The 12,967-nt window shown below is 47.3% G+C and overlaps 1 pseudogene; it reads right to left on the bottom strand.

The window, feature by feature from the left end:
• Positions 1–233: 233 nt before the first annotated feature.
• Positions 234–809, bottom strand: LOC136129423 (large ribosomal subunit protein uL6 pseudogene; annotated as a pseudogene).
• Between the last annotated feature and the right edge of the window lie 12,158 nt (positions 810–12,967).

Here is a 12,967-nt window from a genome sequence, read left to right as displayed (position 1 = left end):
GCTGTGAAAACTGAGGTGCAGAACAATGGGGTCCCATGGTTAATGACATGTTTTGGAGATTGACTAACAGGTTTTTTTAATCGGCCATTTAGCATTGTCCCTTAAGCATCTTAGTTTATCATTTTGTTTTGTTTGTTTGTTTGTTTCCTAAGTCAAAAGAGCTTTTATTCATTTTTAAAATATCACAAATGAGTCTGGCCTCTTGCAGTTTCTGTAGCTGGATCACTCAGATCTTATTCTTCAGCCTGCCGAACTGTTTCTTTTTCAGAAACATAGATACCATCCCAAAATTTTCTGATATCCGTGTTTTTAACTGTTGTGGCTTGCTGAATCAAAGCAGCCAAGTCTGACACAAGTTCAGTGTTGTTTCCTTCAAGAATCAACGCATCTTTCTGGGCTTGAGATACTGAACAAGCAACGCCTGGCCTCCTCCGAACCCTGAGGATATATTTTTCACCCAAAAAATTCCAGATTTCAACAAGAGAAGCATTCTGCTGAATAATAACGTTGATGGGGGAAGTAAGCATACACAGACCTCATCTTGCAACGGAAGCCCAGTGTAACACCCTTGATCATGCTCTGTACATGGCTACAGATAGTGCAAACAGTCACCAGCTCCTTTCTAATCCCCCACCATTTGTCAACCGGAGCCTCTTTTTCTTTCCAAGGAGACTAAGTTCTACATTGATGTGATTGAAGTCCCTCTGCAGGGTACCTCTGGGGCCCTTCACAATAACGGCGCATCCCTTCAGAGTAACGTTGACATTTTCTGGAATGTCAACAGTCTGATTGCTGAGAATGGTCTTCATTCTCACAGTAGATACAGCAAAAAGCTATTTTATCATTTTGATCATCACTTTCCAGATCTGTAAAACAACACTACCTACTTTATCAACATTATTATGGGGTAAAAATAAATAATGCATGTAAAGGGCCTGACATGTGGTAAACATTTCACAAATGGCTGTTGTTGTTCCTACTATTTCTTAGTATGCCCACTGGGGCTAAGGAGCTGGGGCTGCAGTGCAAATGTCAAAGCCAGGTCATCATCACGGTCGCCTGAGTCACCCACTTGCAGTGGAGACCCAGAAACAACTGAGGGAGGGGAGATTCTGGGAGCCACTGGGGAAACAGAGAAAGTCATTGAGATAGGGGAGTGTGAATGCAGACTGAGATTCATTGAGTACTTTAGGCACAAGACCTAAATACAGTTATTTTGCATAGGAACCAAAAGACTTTTTTTTGGCCACGCCACACAGCTTATGAGATCTTAGTTCCCTGACCAGAGATTGAACCCTGGGGCCCTTGGCAGTGAAAGCACTGAGTCCTAACCATTGGACTGCCAGGGAGTTCCCCCAAAAGACTATTCTGAGACTACCTTCTGGCCGGGGGACTTTGGTCCTTGGTCCTTACCTGGCTTGGGAAAGAGTGAGGTCACAGTCTTTCAGGTACGTCTCACCGAGGAGAAGGAAGAAGACATCCCTCCAGGAAACTTGGAGGGTTGGAGTCCAAACACAGATGGGGGGTAGACCTTGCATTGGTTGATTCCTGGTAGAGGGTGTGGCCCTGGGAAGGAGGGTGCTTCACACCGTTGCTCTTTGTTCCTGGGAGTCACCAAAGGCACGTGTGCTCCATTTCCATAATGCAAAGTCTCTTGCCAGGTTGCGGGCAGATTTCTGGCAATTGAGGCTCCAAGCATAGACAGGTGTGAGTGTCTCTTGTGAAAATTCTTCTTCTCTTAAATATGTCACTTAGAACTACTCTACGGATGGCTCCTGAGACTGGGGCCCTCTCTTCAACCCACCCCTCTGCATTTTCACTCAAGAGCAAGTTTATCTTCTGTGTTGCACTCCCGGGCCACACAAGAGGGTAAATAATCTTTCTAAACAAACAAATATACAGACTCTCAGGGGGAAATAATATCCATTTTGTGTCTATACCACCATTTATTTATTTACTCACCTTATTGTTCTGGGGCATTTGAGTAGTTTCAAGTTTTTGAGTTTTTGGCTATTACAAATCGTGCTGATGTAAGCAGTCTTATAAATGTTGTTTTGGGGGAGCACATGCCTGCATTTCTGTTATGCACGTATCTAAGAGTAGAGGTGCTGGGTCAGCTTTACTAGATGTTACTACTCAGATTTCCAAAGTAGCTGTACCATGGTCCACTCCCACCACCAGCAGTACATGAGAGACCAGGTTGCCCCACATCCTCTCTGACGTTTGGTATCACCAGTCTGAGAATTTACAGCTACAGCTGCACACAGGAGTATGGCTGCCTCTCACAGACATGAAATAGGGTGAAAAAGACCAGACATAAAAGTAAACATGCCATCTAATTCCCACTTACATAAAGCCCCCAAACAGGCAAAAATAATCTAAGGTGTTAGAAGTCAGGATAGTGGGACCTATGAGAAGCAGGAGGGGGGCTTCTAGGGTGCTGGTGATGTTCTGCTTCTTAATCTGGGTGCTGGTTACACTTTACTCCCTTTGTGAAAATTCATCAAGCCATGTAGTCAGGATTCATTCACTTTTCTGTTTGTTATACTTAAATAAAAATTTCAAAAAAATATTCTCTCAATCTCCTTCTCTCCCTTCCTCTGTCATCTTTCCTCATGGTACTCGGTTGGGAACTGTCCCCTTCAGAGTCCCCTTCATGGCCCTGCGACCTGTACAGTTGCGCAGGTTCTACACTCAGAAGAACCTTTGATTGGTTTCATGCTCTGCCATCTTTGTCTTGAAATTCTTAATACTTTTTGAACAAGGGGCCTTTTGCTTGCTTGCTGAGCCTCACACATCACATAGCCACCCTGGCCATGGGCAGCTGCCAGTGTCTCTGCACAGATCCCCACGTAAGGCTTGGTCTCTGCTGGGCACTGAGGACAGGGCCAGGTTGCGATCTGCCTGATCAGGGAAGGTGCCAAATGCCCATTTTGGCCCCAGGATGGTTCTCCCTCCTGCGAGAACCTGGGATTGTATTTACCTGCGGATGGAATTACAGGGTCATAAGGTAGGTTCATGCATAATGCCTCTCATGGCTCTCTGCCCCTGTGCTTCCATCTGCCTTAAAAAAAAATTGTAAAATATACATAACATAAAATTGACCATGTTGGGCTTCCCTGCTGGTGCAGTGGTTGAGAGTCCGCCTGCCGATGCAGGGGACGCGGGTTCGTGCCCCAGTTTGGGAAGATCCCACATGCCGTGGAGCGGCTGGGCCCGTGAGCCATGGCTGCTGAGCCTGCGCGTCCGGAGCCTGTGCTCCGCAACAGGAGAGGCCACAACAGTGAGAGGCCCATGTACCGCAAAAAAACAAAAAAAATTGACCATCTTAACCATTTTCAAGTCTGTAGCCCAGTGGCATTTTAGTACATTCACATTGCTGTACAACCATCTCCACCATCTGCCTCTTGAACTTTTTCATCTCCTCAAACAGATACTTTGTACCCATGAAACAATAACTCCCATTCCCTTCCACCTGCTTTTACGATTTTTTTCCTGTCTGTCTCTCTTCCCAGTTACACTGTGAACTCCGTGAGGGCCGAATGGGGCTTACTCCCCTTCAGATAAGGAGGAGCATATATGATGTACACAGGGCCTGGAGGACATGGGGAAGAAAATAGTTTTGTTAAATAAATTTAAAATATGGGATATAATTTAACCCTTGTTTGAAAACTGGGCTGATTCTTGGGCTAATAAATTCTCTAAATTCAGTGTTGAGCCAGTACCCAGCACAAAGCTGGATCCAAAACCTCTTTGCTGACAGAATGAATAAGGCATTAACTCTGCTACCAATAATAAAATATTGACTCTTTATTAAGCACTTACTAGGGGCTCAATATTCAGAAAGGACTTAGTATTTGACACTCAATATATTTTCTTCTTTTCTTTGTGAGCATTATCACATTTGACCCTACGGTCACCCTCAAAGGTGGCCACTCAGTTTTCGAGGGAGAAATAAATTCAGAGACATTGTGTCCCCTGCCAGAGGTCTCTCAGCTGACAGATGGTTCCAGCCTGGGCGACTCCAAAGCTCAGTGCTTTCAGTATTTACTTTACAATGCCTCCCTGGCTTAATTAACCAAAACAGAATTTCTGACAGTTTTTTACTTTTGTTTGAATAAAACTAGTTTTTCTTTTCTGATTACAAACATGGATAAATTCGCTTTTAAAAAAAAATTCAGGCACTACAGAAAGTGAAAATGTGAACTTTTAAGACTTCTTAGAATGTTCTGTCAAGACTCATGGGAACCCTACCAGGGGTAGCAGAATTTGGAGAACAGGCTCCTCATCAACTCCTCCTTCTGAGTTTTTTTTTTTTTTTTTTTTGCAGTACGTGGGCCTCTCACTGTTGGGGCCTCTCCCATTGCGGAGCACAGGCTCCGGACGCGCAGGCTCAGCGGCCATGGCTCACGGGCCCAGCCGCTCTGCGGCATGTGGGATCTTCCCGGACAGGGGCACGAACCCGTGTCCCCTGCATCGGCAGGCGGACTCTCAACCACTGCGCCACCAGGGAAGCCCCTTCCTCCTGAGTTTTATCTCCAGGTCAAGGAATATATATTACATACAATGACCTTTTTTTCTAGATCATTCCCTCTTCAGAGTTCTTTGGAGAGAACCGAGGAAGGTTTGCAGGTGCTAAAACTACCTCCTCCTCCTCCTTTCCCCTGACTCGTGTTTCCCATAAGAGTTTTTCTTTTCTATTCCATGGACTGGCCTTCCTCCAGCCAGGCCTAAGTTTGTTTTCTGAGCGTTGGTTTCTCTTTGGGGGTAATAAGGAAGTTGTCAAGCAAAACTGTTTTTTCCAGGGTAGCTGAGATAAGCCTCTTATCTGTGGAGGAGCGGAGAGCAGCCCTGGGATAGGATGACGGGGCTATAGTGGGTGGCCCCTGGATTGGCTGCCCATGAGCTCACCTCCTGGGACATATGATAAATATGGCTCTGACCAAAGCATCTTCTGAAGCAGTTTGGAAACTGGCAGCATATTCTCCCTCGGAGAGCTGGGACTACTACCCCTCACTGGATACAACTTGCAGCAGACAGGGAGTGGTGCCTACACGTTGCTGGGTACCCAATGCAGAGCCCTCCGGTTGGAAGGTCGGGACCAAAATTGCCCTGGGACAGGATTGACTTTCATGGTCTGAGGTTGGTTGAACGATAGTCTCCCCTTTGAAGGCTGGAGTAGTGGGTAGGTATCTTGGGGTCCTGAAAGGAGGGTAGACCCTGAATGTAGTCCCAGTGCTGCTTCTAGCTTGCTAGGCTTCAGTCTCTTCATCTCTAGAAAGATAGAAAATTCAATGATGTGATCTCAACCAGGTGTCATGCAAAGAGCTCTGAACTACCTTGGACACAGAAGCGCTGAACTCAAGTCCTAGCTTAGCAATCCTGAGCAGGGAACTTCACTTATCTGGGCCTCAGTTTCCTCATCTGTAGAACAGGGACAGCATTACATACCTCTCCTGCTCATTTCCCTAATGGAGGTTGTAGAGGTCAAGTTATAGGCTTTATGCGAAGGTACATAGTAAAGGGAAACTTCACATAAATGGGGACGCTGTTATTACCTATGGCTGGATTAAGATTTTATCATTTTAAGTTTCTTGGAAGCTAGCCCAAGGACAGGGAGATCTTATGAAAAGAGTTCTGGTGGCCTGCTGCTCTGACAGGGATTTGAGAGGGGATTATAACATTGCATGGTCTGTGGTCTTACATAGAGGACAAGACGGGGTGAGAGCACAGATGTGCTGGATGGAGGGGAGCCGCGGTCATTTCTGGAGCTCTCCAGCTTTGTGTGTGATGACCCCACTGTCCCTGCAAGTCTGCCCCACTGCTGTATCATGGGGCCTGAAGTTCCACCATTAGGGAGTTCAATCTTTTGGGTTTCGAAAGATCCTCAAAAGATGCAAATCCCCAATATTTTGGAAAACAGGTACCAGGTGACGTGTGTTTGATGGTGACAATCGGATTGGGCAGATGGTACAAGTCCAGCCCTTTACATTGAGCTGTGGGGCGGCTCAGGCAGAGCTGACCCGCACAGCGGCACCACGTGGCTGCTCAGATAGCTCTGTGATCTGAAGCTTTGTGCAAAATCCCACTGGGCCCTGCTGGGGTCAGCCCGTGGCTGGAGCCCTCCGTCCCAGCCTGGCCTCACATTTTGAAGTGGACAAGGACCAGCTGGGGAGTTCCCAGAAACGGGTGCCCAGGCAGGGGATGGGTGCAGAAGCCATGTGATTTGAGGTCATCGGGTGATGGGCTGGAACAGAGAGGACTCAGGGGGTGAGGTGCCCTCTCCTCAGGCCGTGAGGGCCTGCTGCCAGCCGAGTCAGCTCAGTCTAAGGGGGACTGTCCTTAATTCCTGCTGGCTGACAGCGAATGATTTGCCTTGAAGGGTGGTGAGTTCCCATTGCAGGAAGGGTTCCAACAGGGGATGCGAGTCTGCAAAGCAGTCCTACCCTACAGGAGGTGGGCTGGATACTTCTTAGGTCCCTTCCAACTCTAGGAACCTGCTAAGGACCCCACAAAGGAGGAGGAACACCTGAATTTTCCCCATCTAACACCTGGGAGCTGGGCATGGGAGCAGGATGGGTCCGGTGTTGAGGGAAGAGTTGACCACCTTGTCCCCCACTCGAGTCCTGCCAGTGGAGGTTGGAGGTGTCCTCCCAGGAGCGTGTGGCCTGTGGATGGGAGGCACACCATCTCGGGAGCCCAGATGGAAGGCTTTGAGCATGAACAGGCACTCACCCTTGGGGTTCTAAGTGTCCATGGGCTCACCTGTGTCAATGAAAAGTAAACGTGAACTCAGGGTCAGCCCTTGACCCTCCAGCCCATTGACTGGCTTCCAGCCAAGAGTCTGTGAGCCCCGCAAAGATTGTTTACAATCTTTGCCTCTGGGACACAGATTTCAATACCTGGGCACACGTGAATGTCTGACTCCACGGGTACAGGTCACGGCAGGTACATGTGTGGACGTGGGTTATCTCTGTCAGTGTGAAATAGCAGATTTGCTCACTTCTAAGTGTGTGTGTGTGTGTGTGTGTGTGTGTGTGTGCTTATGGGAGGCCTCTCAGCGTGGGAGAAAGAATTTAGAATCCAGAGAAGTGGATTCAAGCCCCAGCTCTCTCCCCTTCCAGGCTGTAGGACCCTGGTCAAGTCTCTTAATCGGCAAAGCCTTAATCCCCCCACTGCCAGCCTGGCCCATTGCCAGGGCTGTGGCCAAGTTGAATTAAGATCATGAAGATGAAGGAGGTGCTGGGTGTCATGTGGCTGGTGAGCACATATCTGTGTATTGTATATTTTTTCCACAAACACTGAGAGCCCCCTAGGCAGTGTGGACACAGCAGAAACCAGGCAGGCTTGGGCCCTTCCTGTGGAACGTGGATCTAGACAGGAAGGGCATTCAGCAAATAAATACTCAGATAATTATTTCCTTTACACTTGGAGTAAGGGGAATTCCAGGGTGTTATGAGTCCTTGTAAGTTTACGGTATACATGAACATGTTGCTGGGTCACATGACCGTCTTAGCCCATTTGGGCTGCGATCACAAACTATCATAGACTGGGTGGCTTATAAACAACAGAAATTCATTTCTCACAGTTCTGGAGGCTGGAAGTCCAAGACTCAGGCACCGACAGATTTGGTGTCTGGTGAGAGCTTCCTGGTTCAAAGACCAGGTCTTTCCGTGTCCTCATGCGGTGGAAGTGGCAAGAGAGCACTTTGGAGCCTCTTTTATAAGGGCACTAATTCCTTTCATGAGGGCTCTGCTCAAATGACTTGATTATCCCAAAGGCCCCACCTCCTACTACCATCACACTGGGGATTAGGTTTCAACATACGAGTTTGAGAGGGACACAAACATTCTCAGCCTACAGCAATGAGTGTCTGTGGGTGTGACTCTGGGTCCACACGCACTCTCCCTCGGAGTAACCAGCTGTTTATTGACTATCTATTGTGTGAAGTCCAGCGGGGGCTGGAGGGGGGCGTGAGAAGGGGAGTGGCTAAATTCCTCTAGGAAATGGTGCCAGAGCAGTTACAAAGTAACATGACAGGTGCATGAATTAGAGAACTGTGTACAGATGAGGTCAGGGTATAATTTAGAAAATAAACCCCAAATAGTAGCATGCTTGGGAAAAATTTGCAAACTTTCCGCTCCACAGTAACTTAAGGTCAGCTCTGGGAACTTTTCTGGTGTTTTGCTGTTGTTACTTTTTAACATGTCACCGGTATACGTCATGTCTTATCAGAAGTCCTGTAATCTGTAGATCACTTGGGTATTTCTGAGCAGACTCGGACTTTGCCCTGAAATCCACTTTCTGCCAAGGCAATCAGCAAGTTTACAAGAGCAGCTGGGTTTCCATGCAGCTATGGTCTGTTGCTGTCTCAGGGTTACTGTCTGGAAGCATGGACCAGACAGGGTGGGATTTCCTGACAGGCAGGCAGAACTTGGGTGAAGTCCCAGGCAAATCAGGGGCACAAAACAGGAAAACAGAGGAAGGAAAAGAAAGACTTGCTTTGATGAATTCTAGATAGGCAGGGTTTTACAATCAGAAAGTCTGGAAAGATTTAATTTCAGCACACATAGAATTTGTGTGCATGTGTATGTATGGCGTGTGTGTGGGGGGGGTAATATTAAAACACCATCTTCTCAGGCTTAGAGACTTTAAAAGTCTAAGGACACGTCTGCCCCACAGAAGATCTTCCAGGGTGTCTCGCTGGGGGAGGGTAGGTTTGCCCTCCTAGGTCAGCCACACTCTCTCAGTCGTGTGCTTAGTGTTGCAAGACAGAATCTTTGGAACATTACAGAGGAGGAGCGGCCAGGGGGGTAGGAGGACAGTGGGTCTGAGCTCTGTCACAGCTTCCCAGAGAGGAAAGAGTCGCAGGAAGAAGTAAGAGGACGAGGTATCAAACACTGCAGCACCTTGAGGGAGGATGAGGAATGGGAAGAGGTCACTGGATTAGGGTAGGAGGCCTTGGGAGAGTCTGAAGTTTCTCTTCACTGGGGGAAACACTCTTGGATGGCCAAGGTCACACATCACCCACACCACCTCTCCTTGCCTCTGGGCTGGGGGTTGCTCCTCCTTCATCTTCCCCTGGGCTCAGGGCACTGTTGTTCCAGGGAAGGGGTGGTCAAAACAAGGCAGTTTTCTTGAAAAAACATCACAAAAGAAAACCATTGCCAGGTGGAATTGTACTGATGCTCTGATTAGAAGTAGCAGCGTGTCCTTTGAATGCAGTAGGAGGACGCTGCAACCATCAGCAATGGTGAAAACCGTTTCCATAGCAATGACAGTTTTTTAAGGAATGACTGCACCTCTTTTCTCATTAGCTGGGGAAGGATGCTGTGCCCTCATTGTGGTGGGCCCCCTCGAGCCAAGTTAGCATAGGAAGAAAAGGGGCTGGTTTGGTGGTTCTCTTACTGAACAGCTTCTCTGCCAACCTCATCCAATTTGCCCTGATCACAGGAACATACGGAGCAAGCAAAGAGAACCCTGACACCATTCAGTGAATATTTCTTTTTCTTTTCTTCCTTCCTTTCTTCCTTCCTTCCTTTCTTTCTTTCTTTCTTCCTTCCTTTTTTTCTTTCTTTCTCTCTCTCTTTCTTTCTCTCTTCCTTTATTTCTCTCTCTCTCTTTCTTTCTTTCCTTTCTCTCTTTCTTTCTTTTCTTTTTCTTTTTCTTTCTTCAGCTGTGGGGCTTGTGGGATCTTACTTCCCCCACCAGGGATCAAACCTGTGCCCTTGGCTGTGAAATGTGGAGCCCTAACCACTGGACCACCAGGGAATTCCCTTAGTGAATATTTCTGGATCAGCTTACTTGGATCTTAAAATCAAATAGATCTTTGACCTAAACTTCTCCTAAGACCACGTGCTACTAAAGAGAGAGAGTAGGGACTTCCCTGGTGGTCCAGTGGTTAAGACTTCACCCTTCCACTGCAGGGGGCGTGAATCCTGCATGCCTCACAGAGCATGGCCAAAAATAATAATAATAACAATAAAATAAAAAATAATAAAGAGAGAGAGTAGCTATCAGGGAAATAGAGCATTACTGTCATCACCACCTACTAACACCTCCACTCCCGCCCATGTGAAGAACTGAACATTCTCTTTGAGGGCACAACCTACATCTTGTTCCCTAGCACCGAGCAAACTTCCCGGTACATAGTGGGTGCCTGTTAAAGGTTTGTTGAAAGAACTTAATGAGAAGAAAGCAAAATATTTTCTTCTATGATTTCTTTTCTTATCCCACGTAACGCCACATTTTGGAAGCACAACCGTAAGGCAGCCTCTGAGGCTTTCAAGAATGTTAGTCAATTTCCAGATAAATTAGAGATGTGTGTTGCTTAAAGTTTTCATGTAACTCAAGTGTTCCTTTAAGGAACATTAAACAACAAATAAGGCCTTCCAAATTGCCTGCTTCTTTGTTTTCTCATTTCCTCCAAGACCGTCCATGTATGGACACTCCGCAGTGCCGGTGGTACCCACTGGCCTCTAGCCATCCTCCCTACCCTTCCTCCCAAGACCCATGTTAGAAGGAAGAAAGGCATCCTTGACTGTTACTGTCACCTTCAAATCTCTCTGTTATGTCCCTGTGCCTTTTCTTCCCTCTATTTATGTATCTTCCTCACATTCACATGGATCCCTGCACATCTGAAATCATAATTATAGGTTCTTATTTTTGCCTCTAAGTGGGACATAGTAATAGAGTACATTTTAAAGTAATGAATCAGTTGGTAAACACAGAAGATACATGATACATAATACGTAAATACTTAATACACTAAATAATAGTAAATGCGTGATGAGGCTATAATTACAGATTAGAGTAGGCAATCCATAAATCTAAACTCCATAGGAATCTCTGGGAGCTCAGGACTGAGATTCAAAACATACTTTATTTTTCTTTTACCTTCCACCAAAGGGCAAAGGGTTTCTGAGCAACTCTGGGAAAATTGGAAAGCCCCAGGTGTTTCAGATTAAAGACACTCTAATCAAGTGAGCTGCCTACCCCCCAGCCTACTAAAAAGCTGCCCAGGAGGAGGTGGTTCTTTTGTCTTTTCCATGGGCAGCTGCTTCATTCTAGATGGAAAACGGAAGGGCCCGGGCTGCTTTAAGATGGAACTGGTGCAAATTCATTTATTGTATGTTAACTAAACATTCTTAGGTATTGTTCAGTTTACTAAATGTTTGTTATACATTTATTCCTTTGTTTAATAAGTACATCGGTCTAGGTACTCAGGATACAAGACCTAGCAAAACAGACAAAGGGGAGGGAGAGAGGTTCACACAATAAACCACTAAACACGGAAAGATACGATATTGCCTAACATCGGGGGGTGCAGTAAAAGGAGGAGACGGTGTGCTAATGGGAGTGCAATGGGAGGGCCCCTATGGGAAGGTGACATTTGAGCAGAGCCCTGAAGGAAGTGAGGGAACAAACTGTAAGGTGGTCTAGAAAGAGGGAACAGCCAGGGTGAAGACCCAAAGTGGAACAGGCCTGAGGGACAGCAGTCAGGGCTGTATGAGGGGAGTGGAGTGAGTAAGTGAGTAAGAGGGGATGGGAGAGGTGATGGGGCCGGGTCAGTGGGGCCTTACTGGCCATTGTAAGGACTTAGACTTTGAGCCATTGGAGACAGGAGAGTGACAGGCTCTAACTTAATTTGTAAAAGCTCCCATGGCTGCTGAGGGGAGAAGTTACTGTAAGGAGGACAAGGGTAAAGCAGGGAGATCAGTTAGGAGGTGACTGCAGTAGTCCAGGTGGGCAGAGATGGGGCCTAGACCGGATGGTGGTGGAGGAGGAGGGGCGATGTGGTTCCAGGCCAGGTGTGTTTTTTTTTTTAATTTATTTAACTAATTAATTTATTTTGGCTGCGTTAGGTCTTCGTTGCTGTGCATGGCCTTTCTCTAGTTGTGGCGAGCCGGGGCTGCTCTTTGTTGCAGTGTGCGGGCTTCTCATTGCAGTGGCTTCTCTTGCTGTGGAGCGTGGGCTCTGGGTGCATGGGTTTCAGTAGTTGTGGCTCGTGGGCTCTAGAGCGCAGGCTCAGTAGTCGTGGCGCACAGGCTTAGTTGCTCCGCAGCATGTGGGATCTTCCCGGACCAGGGCTCGGACCTGTGTCCCCCTGCATTGGCAAGCAAATTCTTAACCACTGTGCCACCAGGGAAGCCCCGGGTGTGCTTTGAAAGTGGAGCCAACAGCCTCTGCTGATGGATCAGACGTGGGGAGCAAGAGAGAGAAAGAAGTTAAGGATGACTTCAAATGTTGGACCTGAGCAATTGGAAGAACAGAATTGCCATTTACTGAGCTGTCTTGTGAAATATTCTTAACAGCCTGTGAGATAGACAGGTAGGTCTCAGGCACATTTCAGATGAAGACACTGGGCCAGAAAAGCTGCAGGAGCTGCCCGCAGTCCCAAGGGGCAGGACGTGGCCTCTGGCTCCAGCTGTATTCATTTCCCATTGTTGCTGTCACAAAATACCACAAACTCTGTGGCTTTGGAATAACATGAATCAATTATCTTATGGTTCTGGAGGTCAGAAGTCCAAATTCAGGGAATTCCCTGGCCATCCGGTAGTTAGGACTCCACACTGCCACTGCAGGGGGCCGGGGTTCCATCCCTGGTCAGGGTACTAAGATCTTGCAAGCTGTGCGGTGCAGACAAAAAAAAAAAAAGTCCAAAATCAGTCTCAATGGACTAGAATCAAGGTGTTGGCAGGGCTGTGTTCCTCCTGGAGGCTCTGGGGGACTAGCTGTGAGACCTGGGGCATGACCCCCTGTGGATCAGCTTCCTCCTCTGGGAAATGAGACAAGGGTAGCCCTTCCTCCCAGGGATGCTGAGGAATTTAAATGAGACAACAGCTTCGAGAGCTGATAGTACTCACATTAAGGGTAGGTTGGTTGGACACATGGGTCAGCGCTGCTAGCCCACCCGGCAGACTCCGAGGCCTCTTCTAAGGGAGTTGTCTGTTTTGGTTGCAGTGCA

This window comes from Phocoena phocoena, chromosome 10 (assembly GCF_963924675.1).
Source record: "Phocoena phocoena chromosome 10, mPhoPho1.1, whole genome shotgun sequence".
In the NCBI taxonomy this organism is placed as follows: Eukaryota; Metazoa; Chordata; class Mammalia; order Artiodactyla; family Phocoenidae; genus Phocoena; species Phocoena phocoena.
This window is presented reverse-complemented; position numbering and strand designations above follow the sequence as displayed.